The sequence below is a fragment of the Limulus polyphemus genome, unplaced genomic scaffold, assembly GCF_000517525.1.
Source record: "Limulus polyphemus unplaced genomic scaffold, Limulus_polyphemus-2.1.2 Scaffold384, whole genome shotgun sequence".
Classification (NCBI taxonomy): Eukaryota; Metazoa; Arthropoda; class Merostomata; order Xiphosura; family Limulidae; genus Limulus; species Limulus polyphemus.
The window spans coordinates 307,167-319,629 of NW_013665994.1; the positions used below are offsets into that span (position 1 = coordinate 307,167).

General features: G+C 30.5%; 1 long non-coding RNA gene across 1 annotated transcript in view; it reads right to left on the reverse strand.

Annotated features, from left to right (window-relative positions):
• Positions 1 to 7,180: 7,180 nt before the first annotated feature.
• Positions 7,181 to 12,463, reverse strand: part of LOC111085429 — an 11,298-nt gene continuing 6,015 nt past the window's right edge. The window contains exons 2-3 of the long non-coding RNA XR_002610263.1: positions 11,359 to 11,477; positions 7,181 to 8,105 (exon numbers count right to left, since the gene is read on the reverse strand). This is a non-coding gene — a long non-coding RNA (uncharacterized LOC111085429). The remainder of the gene's footprint in view (positions 8,106 to 11,358; positions 11,478 to 12,463) is intronic.

The window sequence follows — 12,463 nt, forward strand, 5'->3', positions numbered from 1 at the left end:
GGCTAATACTTTTTTAAAACTAATTTCCATATTATGAATACATTAACTCTTTGATTTACAAATACTTTTTGTAGTAAAAATAATTTATTTGTATAAATTATTTTCAGTATCAAAGTTTTAAAAATTAGTTGTAATAAAATCAAATCATAAAAGTTTTCATTACCTTTCACACCTTTTACTGAATTCAGTGTAATTAAAGTCTACAAATGCCTATTTGTTTGACACAATGCATCAGTTAATGTGGTTCTTAGAACTTCCACATATGAAGATGTTCAGGATACTGTCAATGAAGATGCTCCCAATGATTTGTTTGAAGTTAAGCACAAAGCTACAAAATGGGCTATCTGTGCTCTGCTCAAAGGGGTATTGAAACTCTGTTTGTAGCATTGTAATTTCACAAACATCCCGCTGTGCCACTAGGGGGCACACTTCCAATAAATGAAGGTGGAATATGTACATGGTACATGACAATTTTATTGGCGAGTTGTGAACAAGACTAAAAGAAGCTTTCTGGTCATTTTTGTGGGTTTCAACATTGTAGGATAAGGTGAACATAATATATTAGAAGAATACTGAAGCACAGAGTGGTCAGAAAAATTCTGGATTTGCCAATGATTACTCATAAAAAAATTTATGTTTTTAAGATGGATGCCCAACTTCTTTAACATCCACTAAAGTGATACATGCAATTTTAACAGACCTAAAGCAAAGAAAAAAGAAGCCATCAGTTACCACATTGCTGGACTGTGTTGAAAACAATCTTCTCAAATGTATTTTTGTTTTGTTTTATAAGGAAAGGACTAAGAAAAAGCAGAAACTTTATTAAAAAAATGGCAATGCATTATGATCAAATACTTTTATTGTCAGGTTGTTGTGATGATTAACATCTATTATAAAAAGAATACAACAATTAGACTGAATAATTTATCTTGGAACATCTCTTCACATACTCATCTTCTGTTTTACATTTCCCTACTTAGCCTTTGTTACTCCTGTATAAAGCTGGAGTCTGGTTTAAATAATCTTCGGTTTTCTTCACGGCTTCATGCAGTAGCTAACGAGATCAGATCCCACTGTCAAGTTGCTGCTACTTATAGTGCTTCAGGATCAATTATGAGAACAAAACAGAATGGATAAACAAAGCAACTAAAGCTTTGGAGAGTGGTAGGGAGAATAATAACATATATTAATATTGTTCAATATACAATGTGATTATAAAGTATCTAAAGTAGTCTGTAAGCAAATCATGTAATAGGAAAATGAAATATTCTATGTAGATATATAAGTAATTACAGCAAGTGCACATTACTGGTTTCTGAAAATGGCACTAGGGGCGCCATTACAATAACTATTGAATGTTCCCATCATCATTTTTTATAATTACATTTATTTTGTCGATGGTATTGGATATTGTAGCATATAAAATCTCCCCATGAACTGCTCATACTTCTGCCACAATGGCATCTTTTGGTTGAATTGTAGTTGAGTTATGGTACTAGACCCACTCGTGCAGAAAAACAAACCATATACAGTAGTTAGCAAAAATCAGGCCACAAGATGGAAATCATGATAAAAATGGTGGCTCAGATCCAGATTATATATAAATAATGTCTTTATTGGGTGTTGGTTGTGGTAGGATGCCATCCTGAATTTGCTCAATATTCTGGATACACCCATACTGTTGGAGTTCTGGTAAGATATGATTGTGTAAAAACTTGTAATAATGCTGCCCAGTCCCTGTGCACACTTAAAAACCCCAAGTGTATATTCTTTAAAGATGAATGGACTGAAGAAAAAGCCAAAAAACAAAATATCACCAAATGATAATCTATGGAGAACACAAAGGTTGTTCTGCTGTGACTCAAATATTTCATTGATCCAAATGAAACAATTATTAGGTATGCACATGACCACAAAGAGTAACTGGCCTCATCTGTTCATGGGAGACACCACAGTAAGTTTTCATCACCTGCAACACGTGTAATGAACTCCAATGGAAGTTTATTTCTTGATTCTTATTATTACACTAATAACTCCTGAACTCATCACATCATTGTTGTTTGTAACTTTTGAGTTCTACATGTAGTAACTTATAGTTCATATAATAATATTATAATAAAGAATATGAAATAAAGTATGTAAATGTGAAATCAGGTTTATCATTCAATCAAATGTTCTCAATTCCTATTATTCAGCATGGATGTCATTGTGCTTTTATACTGTACATAAATATATATATACACACACACACACAAATAAATAAATAAATAATAACATACACATAAATGCTTAGTTAAGAATGGAAGTTAGGTTAAACATGTATTGCTTGTTACTGGATCATATAGGAGGATGATATAGTTCCATTATATTATTACAGTATACAAGCTTGTTTGGGGGTATATTGTTTGATTTAAGATTATAATGGTGAATGTGTTTTAAAACCTTTAATGAAATTGCTGGAGTTCTCAACTTTGTAATTGGTACTGTGAGCTATTATTACCATACCCACAACTAGCCCAAGTGATGAATGGAAGGTTACCATGGGGTGTTGTGGGTTTTAAGCACTTAAACATTAATCCTTTTTTGTTATTATTGTTTTTCAGTTGCTTGCATAACAGATTTTTATCTGTGATTTGGAAATTAACTGAAGAAACAGGATATCCTCCAATACCTTTTGGTTGTTAATTATGCAGTTATTATCCTCCAAATTTATATCTTTTGCAGTTGTTCTGCAACTAATATAATTTTCGTCCAGCACAATTTGAAACCTAAATGTACTTATGATTGATTCTATTGTATATAAGTAACACAATAGTTAGGTTAATTTAAATACAATGTTTCCCTAACTTTGATGGGTTTTTAAAATATAAACTACTTGGTCAAAAACTTACCACACATATAGGACTGACAGAACTGGGCTAGAAACTATATACAAGAATGGTAAAATGAATCCTAGTACGAAATGTAGAGAGACAACAGCTATTATGTTTACCCTCTATTTACACAAACACACACACGAATGAAGAAACATCAGCTTAAAATAAACGTTAATATGTTAAAACTAAAACCAATGTTCATCATCTGTAGTCAGTTATGGGAGGGTACTTGCTCCTTACAATACATAAAAGTAAAGAACAAAAATTAAGTAATTTAGAATTAGATAAATAAAACTAGTTGTTAGGAGGAAGTTTACATATATAGAAAAAATAGAAAGTATGGAAAAATGATATAGTTACTCTCTGACAACCTTGTAAAGTGATAAAAATTTAAATTAGTTCACAGCTTCCAAATTTAGTGTCCCAGAAAAAAATCTTATTGTATATGACATCAATGAGATTGTTTATATTTCAACTGTTGTGTAAAAAATGACTGATAGAAACACACAGGAACAGTACAATAAGATTGTTGGATGGGATTTTTTATTTTTGATGGGGACACAATGTATATTCAAAAAGTGTAGTATGTACACACTGTTGATATCAAGAGTACGTAAAACTATTTGAAAAAATAAATTCTTCAGATTATTACGCATCATATAAAAAATAAACACTGATATCAAGTTTGTGATTATACACTGAGTTACTGATTGACAATATTCAGTTGATTCTAATCTAATACAACTTCAGCACAATTCTTTTAAATACAAAACAAGATGTTATTGTGGATGAATATTTAAATGCATTGAGCAATTTTTTTTGTGTTCGTGATGGAAAGTATTGTTCATCCTCCTGGGATAATTTTTCCATTCTCTTCTCTATAGAGTAACTTCATATTTATTCATTGAATGGTGTTAATGATCATGACAGGAAATAATGACGTTTAAATTGTTATCATGATTAGTAGTATATACAACTACCCAAATCTAATTAATAACTAATTTCTATCCTATATTTTGAAGATAAGTCCCTCAAAACAGCCATTCTAAGATTTGGTTGAGATATGTTGACAATACATTCGTAACATGGCCACAAACAACATAAAGATTCCAGAATTTGTATAAAACTCCTGAAAAAATATCCCAAGGTTCAATTACCAATGAAAATAAAATATAAACACCTATTCCTAGACATGATAGTTACTATGACAAATAACTTGCCTACAGGAGTTTAAAGGAAACCAGCAGAAACTACAAATCAATTCACATCAATATTGTAAAGAATGGCATAGTTTTTAGAATGAACGTGATTTGTAATACTGAAGAAACTACAAAACTAGAAGAAAACCACACCACTACAACCCTCCTTAACAATGGATACCCAGAACACTTGATAAAAAAAGAAAATAAAGATAAACACCAAGAATAAGTGAAGAAAATTACAGATACACAGTTATATTCCCAATGTCAAAGGTCTCCCTGAAACATACTAATAGATGTACAAAATATTCTAGCAATAACAGCAGCACCAGAGTTAGTGAAAAAAGAAAATATTTATTACAGCAAGAAAACAACACTTTGAAACCAGCCATTAAAAGAAATTCTAAATTACAATGCTTTATTCAATAAAGCACTAATGACTTCATCATTTACAGTGCTCTCAGAATGCTTCAACTTTTCCCATCTTTAGTTTAACAATAACGAGAAAGCCTTGAGTTATTTCTCATAAATACTGTGGTTTGGGTGGAGATAAAACATCCTCAGAGCATAACGAAAACTAAATGTTTATGGAACATATCATTTCAACTTATCATTAGGACAACAAGTGAACCTGTATCTGACTGGATGCTGAACATACATCCCTAAACGTCACCATACCAACCAAGCCAACAAATGAAAGATTCAGACTCCTATTGTTACTAAGACTACTCTCATATTATCACATACATTAACAATGTTGTCTATCTTGTAGTTTTCTCACACAATTACATTACACACTTTTGAACTTATACTCAATTCATTGTTGCAATTCCACCTGACAAAGAACTTTTCAAGGAAATGGATATCTTATGGGTCAATAAAAACCTCTATATATTTGAATATTGTTTTCAGCCTGCAAGTTTTCTCGTATGGTAACCCATACCCAAGTTTAAATTATGTTCAAAACAGTAATTATTCTGAATCATTTTATCTGTTGTCAAGGGAAGCGTCATATGCAACAGTCATCACAGGGTATAATGGTTACAAGTAAAATCATTATCCAGTTTTGAAGATTTTTACTGAGATTAGATCTGAAAGAAAAATTACCAAGAACATAAAAAGACAAAATAATACTAATAACATACATCACAGTACTGTATTTTTAGTTATGATTATTCCTTAAAAGCAGAAAATTGTCTCCACAAATGTTTAGAAATGAGGTCCAAATTATTTCTCCAAGTATCACTAGCTACATCAATCATTTATAAATAACAGGTGATCTAATCAGGTATAAGCCAATGAGCCATCTTTAATGGCAAATATTTGACTATTTCATGCATGGTGCTTATGTCACTCATTCTAACATACTGTTGCCATTTGGAGTTTCATTTCTTCCTATTTCTTTTTTGTTTACAAATTTTAGGAAATAACACATGAAAAATTTAAGAAAGAAACATTGTTAATTATTTTATAAGTATTTATGCTGAAGCTGGAATTAGAAGAATTGTGAAATGTTCATGCTCTGTTTCCTATTAACAATTTTACGATTTCTGCCAAATTAGTCTTCAGCTTATTTTATGCTAACAATATCATTCCAACATGAAAACTGTTTACTTGTAGATGGATATACGTAGTTCAAAGCCTGTTATTGATCACTGTTACTAAAACAGCATACTTCCCATTTTATCAATTACATTTTCTGAAGATTTGTTTTTTTTTGTAAAACTAAGATAAACGCAATGTTATGGCTTGCCATCAATAAAATAGTGGATGTGGATACGATGGAGTTAGAGTTTCAAGGATTTCTAGTACTGAAAAATGTTTTAATAAAATTCCAGGATTTTCATGACCTGTGCAATTCCTAGAAACTTAATGTGATTACACCATATTTTCAATCTTTAAATTGTTTCTTACATCAGGAAGTACATTTTAGTTTTTTATTTCAAAATGATTGTAATTAATATTTTACAATCACATATCGATGTCCAGAAAATAATTTAGTTCTTGAAATTCCTGGAATAACAGTTACAATTATCCAGTAATGTGAAAATGTGCTGTTTAAATTCCTTTCATTCTCTGCTTTAATGATACTTTCTATACTTAAAAAAAAATCCTCACATAAACAAGAGATGTACAAAGAGCATTTTTAAAACTACCAAAAATGAACTGATTTGTTTGTGTTTATTTGTTGTTAAGCACAAAGCTATAAAATGGGCTATCTGTGCTGTGCCTACCACAGATATCAAAACCTGGTTTTAGTGTTACAATCCTTCAAACTTACTACTGAATCTTATGAAGATTACTTATGTTTCTTATATACTTACTTGCACATCATAACAGCATAAATGTATATAACATAACTGAAATATTAAAAAAAGATACAAGGGCTTTTTTTTAGAAAAAGGCATGAAAGTTTGCATCATAAACCAAAGAAACACAATGTTGCATTAAACTTGTTTACTTTTCTTTTAGAAGTAGAAACCTAAAAGACATGAAAAAAATAATCATTTACTGGAAATAACCAAACTCAACACACACACATTATACTGTGTCTTGTATACTTGATAACCCCACAAAAAAGTTTCTAACATGAAATTATTTTCAAAATACACAGTGAAATAAACACACACGTGTAGATATATACATATATATCAGGGCTGGGTATTTGACTGGTAAAAAAGGTCCAATTTCTATTATTTGTTTTGTTTTTTTTATCTTTCTTATATATATATATTGAATTTTACTTAATTTAAATTACATGAAAATAAAAAAGAACCACTTTATGTTTATTTCAAGCCTTCTGACAATAATAAAAAGCCAGTGCTGCATATATAGTGCTATTTTGTTGTTGTGTATTGTAATTAATAAATGATATTACCAGTCATTACATGAACAACTATTTGAAAGATATTACAATATGGCATAGTATAACACCACTTACTCAAAAACGTTTTAGCAGGTGAAGATGAGGAACCCATTAAACTTGTGCATTATATTAATATACACAGAATATTTTTAAAATACATAGAAAGTTAAGAAATATTAAGCTATGACACAATAAGTAAATTTTTTTACTGTTTGGATTTAACAATTGGTCATTTTGAAGTCTTTAAGTAGGAGTGTAATTCCAACATCACCTCTAAGTAGAGGAGTTGGGGTTGGACTTGGGACTTGATAATTTATTAGAAAACCTCATCTAATATGAAGTTATCTACAATATTTAATGTAGGTTTTGACTGGTCAATTGATTGGCTTGCCAACCCTCATATACATGTATAAGATCTTCTAAGACACAATACATCATCTGTACACACATCCAATTACATGTTACTTTCAAAACATTAAGGATTATTAACAAAATATTAGGTCACAAAGGAAATATCACGTACTATGACCAGCGTACAACTGAAATTTTAGGCAAATACTAGGTTTTACACGCAAGATGTAATATTATCAAAGTACCTACATGATCCTAATTAGTGGTATCCCCATAAGTAGCATTTGTATTTATAAAAAAAAATGATTAGGGATGTTTACAAAGTTAACAACTTTCTGTACAATAGAATACTAACACAAATGATTGTGGAGACTGCAACCATGACACAGGATCAGTATTGGTCCATTTCTTCTCTTCTAAAGTTGATTAAAGAATCATTATCTCAAAATCCCCTGTACTACCAAAACTGTTCATCTTTCACACTAGAAGGACAACAAATAAAATAAGTCTTGGTTTGTATTAAGCAGTTTTTTAAACTGTAGAACTTAATGTCAAACCATAAGTATGGACGAATTAAATCAAAAACTTCTACTTATTCAACACATATAACTAATTTCATTTCATCACTTTGTATAATTTTTTCTTTACTTTTATTAAATCTTTATACATTCATTTACAGTTGCTCATATATTCCAACCATTAACTGCTGTTTCTTTGTATTGAATCTATATATCAAATTACTCTTAGATAAAACAACAATACACACACTGATAGGTTGTTGAGATGATGTCACCATAAATCTCCCAATCATACCTGTAAAAAACATACAAGATAATAAAAAACCAAACTTCTACAAAGATTGAAAAGAAAAAATATTCATCACTTAAACATGTAAAATACTTTTAAAATGTGTGCAATCGTGAAGCAATAATCAACCTTATCCTAAGTGGGTCAATTCTCTGATTTTGTAGGTGGTGTGATAATAAGGGCATACATTAATTCAAAAGTTTTACAGTAAATGTGTAAATATATATTGTTTTTATATACAATCTGATTAAAAATTACATATTTTAATGCATTTCTTTCTCAATTATCCAAACCACTTATTATCTAAAGATTTTGAATCTGATTAATGCAATGCTAATTATTAAAACTTCTAATGATAATTATTTCTTCTCAATCTTTCTGGTAACAACAAGTTCTTTCTGCATTTAGCAACCCTATATAAGATACAACAGGCCTAACCAAAACTCCACTAAAGTAACCTGTTACAAACATATCTAATTCCAGAAAATTTTGAATGGATTAACTGAGAGGTGTTTTATTTAACTAGTAATTTCAGACTCAATGGCAGAAAATATGTCTATTTTGATGAGTATGTGGGATATCCATTCAGATCCAAAAATCCAGAAGCCTAAGAGTGAGATACATGATTGTATAAGGCATGATCCAAGAATCATTTTGTCATGCTGTTTGTGTTTTATCTCAGTATTTGTTAAGATATTGGCATGGTATTTCACCATACCTAAGTACTCCTCTTATCCTCATAATATTCTTCCACTTCACCCCCCCCCCCCAAAAAAAAATGTATTCTCTATTCATTACAAGAGCTTGAAATTTGCTCCTCCTTCTGCTCTCATCCCTATTTGAGGGCAAGCCGTCAGATAAATTCATAAGTTTACCATTCCTCTATGCAAACATACTTCTCTCTCTGGGTGCTTAACAGCACCTCTTCTGTTGAAGTTTCTCTGACCTCACTTACAGTTTACATTTTGAGCAACTGGTGTGTCACTGTGATCCCATCCACACCTGCTACACTTGTAAGACCTCAAACATTTTGCAACTTTACATTTGCAGGTTAACTTTGAATCTGACCTCACTTTCATCTCGAGAAGAACAAACACTCAAGAGATTCTGGTTCATTGTCTCAGTAGTTCTTCACAGTTAACAAAGTTTGGGAATGGTAAGCATTTCATAGGTAATGTACTAGAACAATGACATGATCGTTGTCTGAATTAGGGTAAAAGTCACCCATCTCTACTAATAAAAAACAATCATACCTTCTTTAGATGTTATCTAACTATAGTTTGGTGTACACCTCTGGACTCTACATAAAATAATGTATATTCCTGTAGATTTACAAAGTGTCAGGTATGGTTTGTATAAAGTGTTCTACCATTTCTGCTGCCGTTGAGTCAGAAATTGGTTGCTAACAAATCTTGTATTTAATACTTATTTTATTTAGTCCATAATCATTCTATTTTGTGTGAATATTGGCACCCCTGTAAAGAAAGACATGATAAAAGCTTATCAAATAAAGTGTATAATGTATAATGTGTGTGTGTGTGCATCTACCTTCAAATGGGTTATTTAATAAAGGTCATTTGTGTATGTATCAAAACCTCCTTTGTTTAGAGAAAACGTATAAAAATATTACACAGTATAAATAAAGTAATAGATATTTATACAAACTAACAAAAATATCCACTGATAAACAAACAAACTGGCCTGTAGCCTGATGATACTTTCTAATTCAGGCAATAAAATAATTTATATCTGAGAAATTATCGATTGCATACTGTGTTGACAAGAACATTTTATAAGTTATAGAATAAATCTGTTTGGATTTTGAATTTTATTTAATTCCTCTGAGTTATGGGTTGAATAAAATTCATTTACATTATTCTTTGAAACAAACCTGGGCATCATCTTGTACTGAATTCTAGATAAAATTGTACTATTCAAGTAAAAATGCTTCTAGTGGTGAGTGTGGTTCTGTTTCCTAATGAGCAGACTAATATAAATATATAAACTAATTAAAAATAAATATGACATTGATTTATGTTATAGGCTTAAGGATAGAATAAAATTCAACTCGTCTTGACACAAGTCCGATAATAAACCAATAAGGCTGATAATTATCTAAATTTTTATTGCATTCCAAAATGTATTTGATACTTATTATCACACAGCTCACCCATGTTTATGTCTCTTGAAGATGGAGTTTAATCATTATTAAATATTGGCAAGTAATAAGTACTATAAAATAGAAATTTTAAAAAATCTATACATCTTTATTTTAGGGCTTACAGAGAATTGAACTTGGCTTCTTGTAACAGTTAACCCATATTAAAACAATTATGTAACAGTCTAATCAGTTTAATACTGGCCTAAGATCACAATGAGCTAAGTTTGGTCCCTTATAAGCCTATCTCATAAATTGCTAATTCTTAAATTAAAAAGCACTAAAAAAGCTAATTTTTAAATCCTAGTAATACTGTAAACAAATCAAACATTTTCAAATTTGTTTTTCACTTACATTTCAGTGTGGTTCCTGTACAATTATTAGTCAATCAACTTAAATTTAAATGCTTATTATTAAATCCTTAGAACTAACAAAAACTAGGGCAATTTGATCACTTTACAAATGTTTTTGGAACTAAATTCAGTTAACTCTCTAACAACCAGATGTCTCAATAAATAACACAGGCCTACAAATTTAAACTTCATAAAAGTTGTTTTGGTTTTAATAATAGATTTTCTATAATTCAGCTACACAGATTTCAAAAATATTCATTTTTTTCTATCATACTGCCACTGTAACTGTGAGTATATTGCAGCGAACATGGACTGAAATTGAATATTGGTTAAATGTGCTGACAGCCGCTAACAGCACACACGTAGAAGTCTATTTATGTGTCAATAAAAACTGTTTGAGTTTGGCTACAAGATGTTGAAAACTGCATGGTTGTATTTTGTTAGTTAGTTAATTACTAAATTTTAAAATAGAAAAGATAATTTTGGGACACCCTGTATTATCAATCATTTTGTAATGCTCTTTTACAACATTTTAAAAATATTTTTACTACCTTCTCCCTCACACACACATGGATACATGCTTTAGAGAACTAAAATATTCCAGTCCTTAAAACTGTTTAATAAAAGAAAAATTCCTGTTATGATGTTAAATTCAGAACCTTCAAGTTTTCTAAAACAAAATTGAAAGTTATTTTGACAAACAAAAAATCATTTGCAATTTTTACAAAACTATGTTAAAATAAAATACCTGGGTTTCCTTTAACATCCTCACTCCTGACCTTTTTCCCAAGTCATCAATCACTACAGTCAGAAAAATCCATCCAAACAGGTTCTAAAGCCTTGTATGGAAGGCATCATGGTATAATGCTATGAAAAGACAAATCAAAGTTGAAAACCAAAACAAACAACATAATTGCATATATGAAGGTAAATGGAAAAAAAAAGGATCCAGCATTTTTTTAAGTGGTACATAAACTTTGTCTAACAGAAATTAATTCAAATGGTTGAATTTAAATCTTAACAAAAATAACCCTTTTGCTACAGGTACCCCTTTAAATTCCTTCCTACACAAGTCATGGGTTACATTCAAAATTTAATTAAATAACTTTACTATCAATATGTCAATGAAATTAACATTATAATGCATGTTATAATTCAAAGTTTCATGTTATCTAAGTCTTAATTCCTTTGTTTCAAAAGAAACCTTAAAAAAAAAGAAAAAAGACTTAAACAGTTTTGTTGTCAAGACTCAAGAGCAATGAAAAATCTCAACTTTCACACTCGGGGGTTAGAAAAATTTATCTCTAGTTTTAACAGAACTTGGCCAAAGAACTTTGGATGATACATGTCAATAGGGCATGTAAATGTACTTATTGTCTAGACGTACATCTACAAGACTGATAGGTGTTATGCCCATCTTCTATACTATTCCTTGAGCTTTACAAGTTACATGTAAGTTACTTGACCCATGTATATAGTCATTAGAAAGAGCTCATCCATGATAGCACATACAGTTGTTTCACACCTAAATATGTTGTAGTTAGACAAACAGTTAAATTGCATTTAGATTTTATTAGGTTGCCAAGAAATTAATGTTGCTCTTTAACAACTTCCATATTTGCATATGATTTCCCTTTAAGATGGTGTTGTAGCTAACAAAAAAGGTGGCAATCTGATGGTGCCTTTTCTGGAGAATATGGTGGGTTTGGGAGAACTTTCCAACCCAACTCCATAATCTTGTGTTGCATCAAACGTGCCATATATGGACATGCATTGTCGTGGAGAAGAAGAACACCTTTCCGATTGATGAGTGACTACAGTTCTCTGCATTGACAGTTTGCTGTGGATTAGGG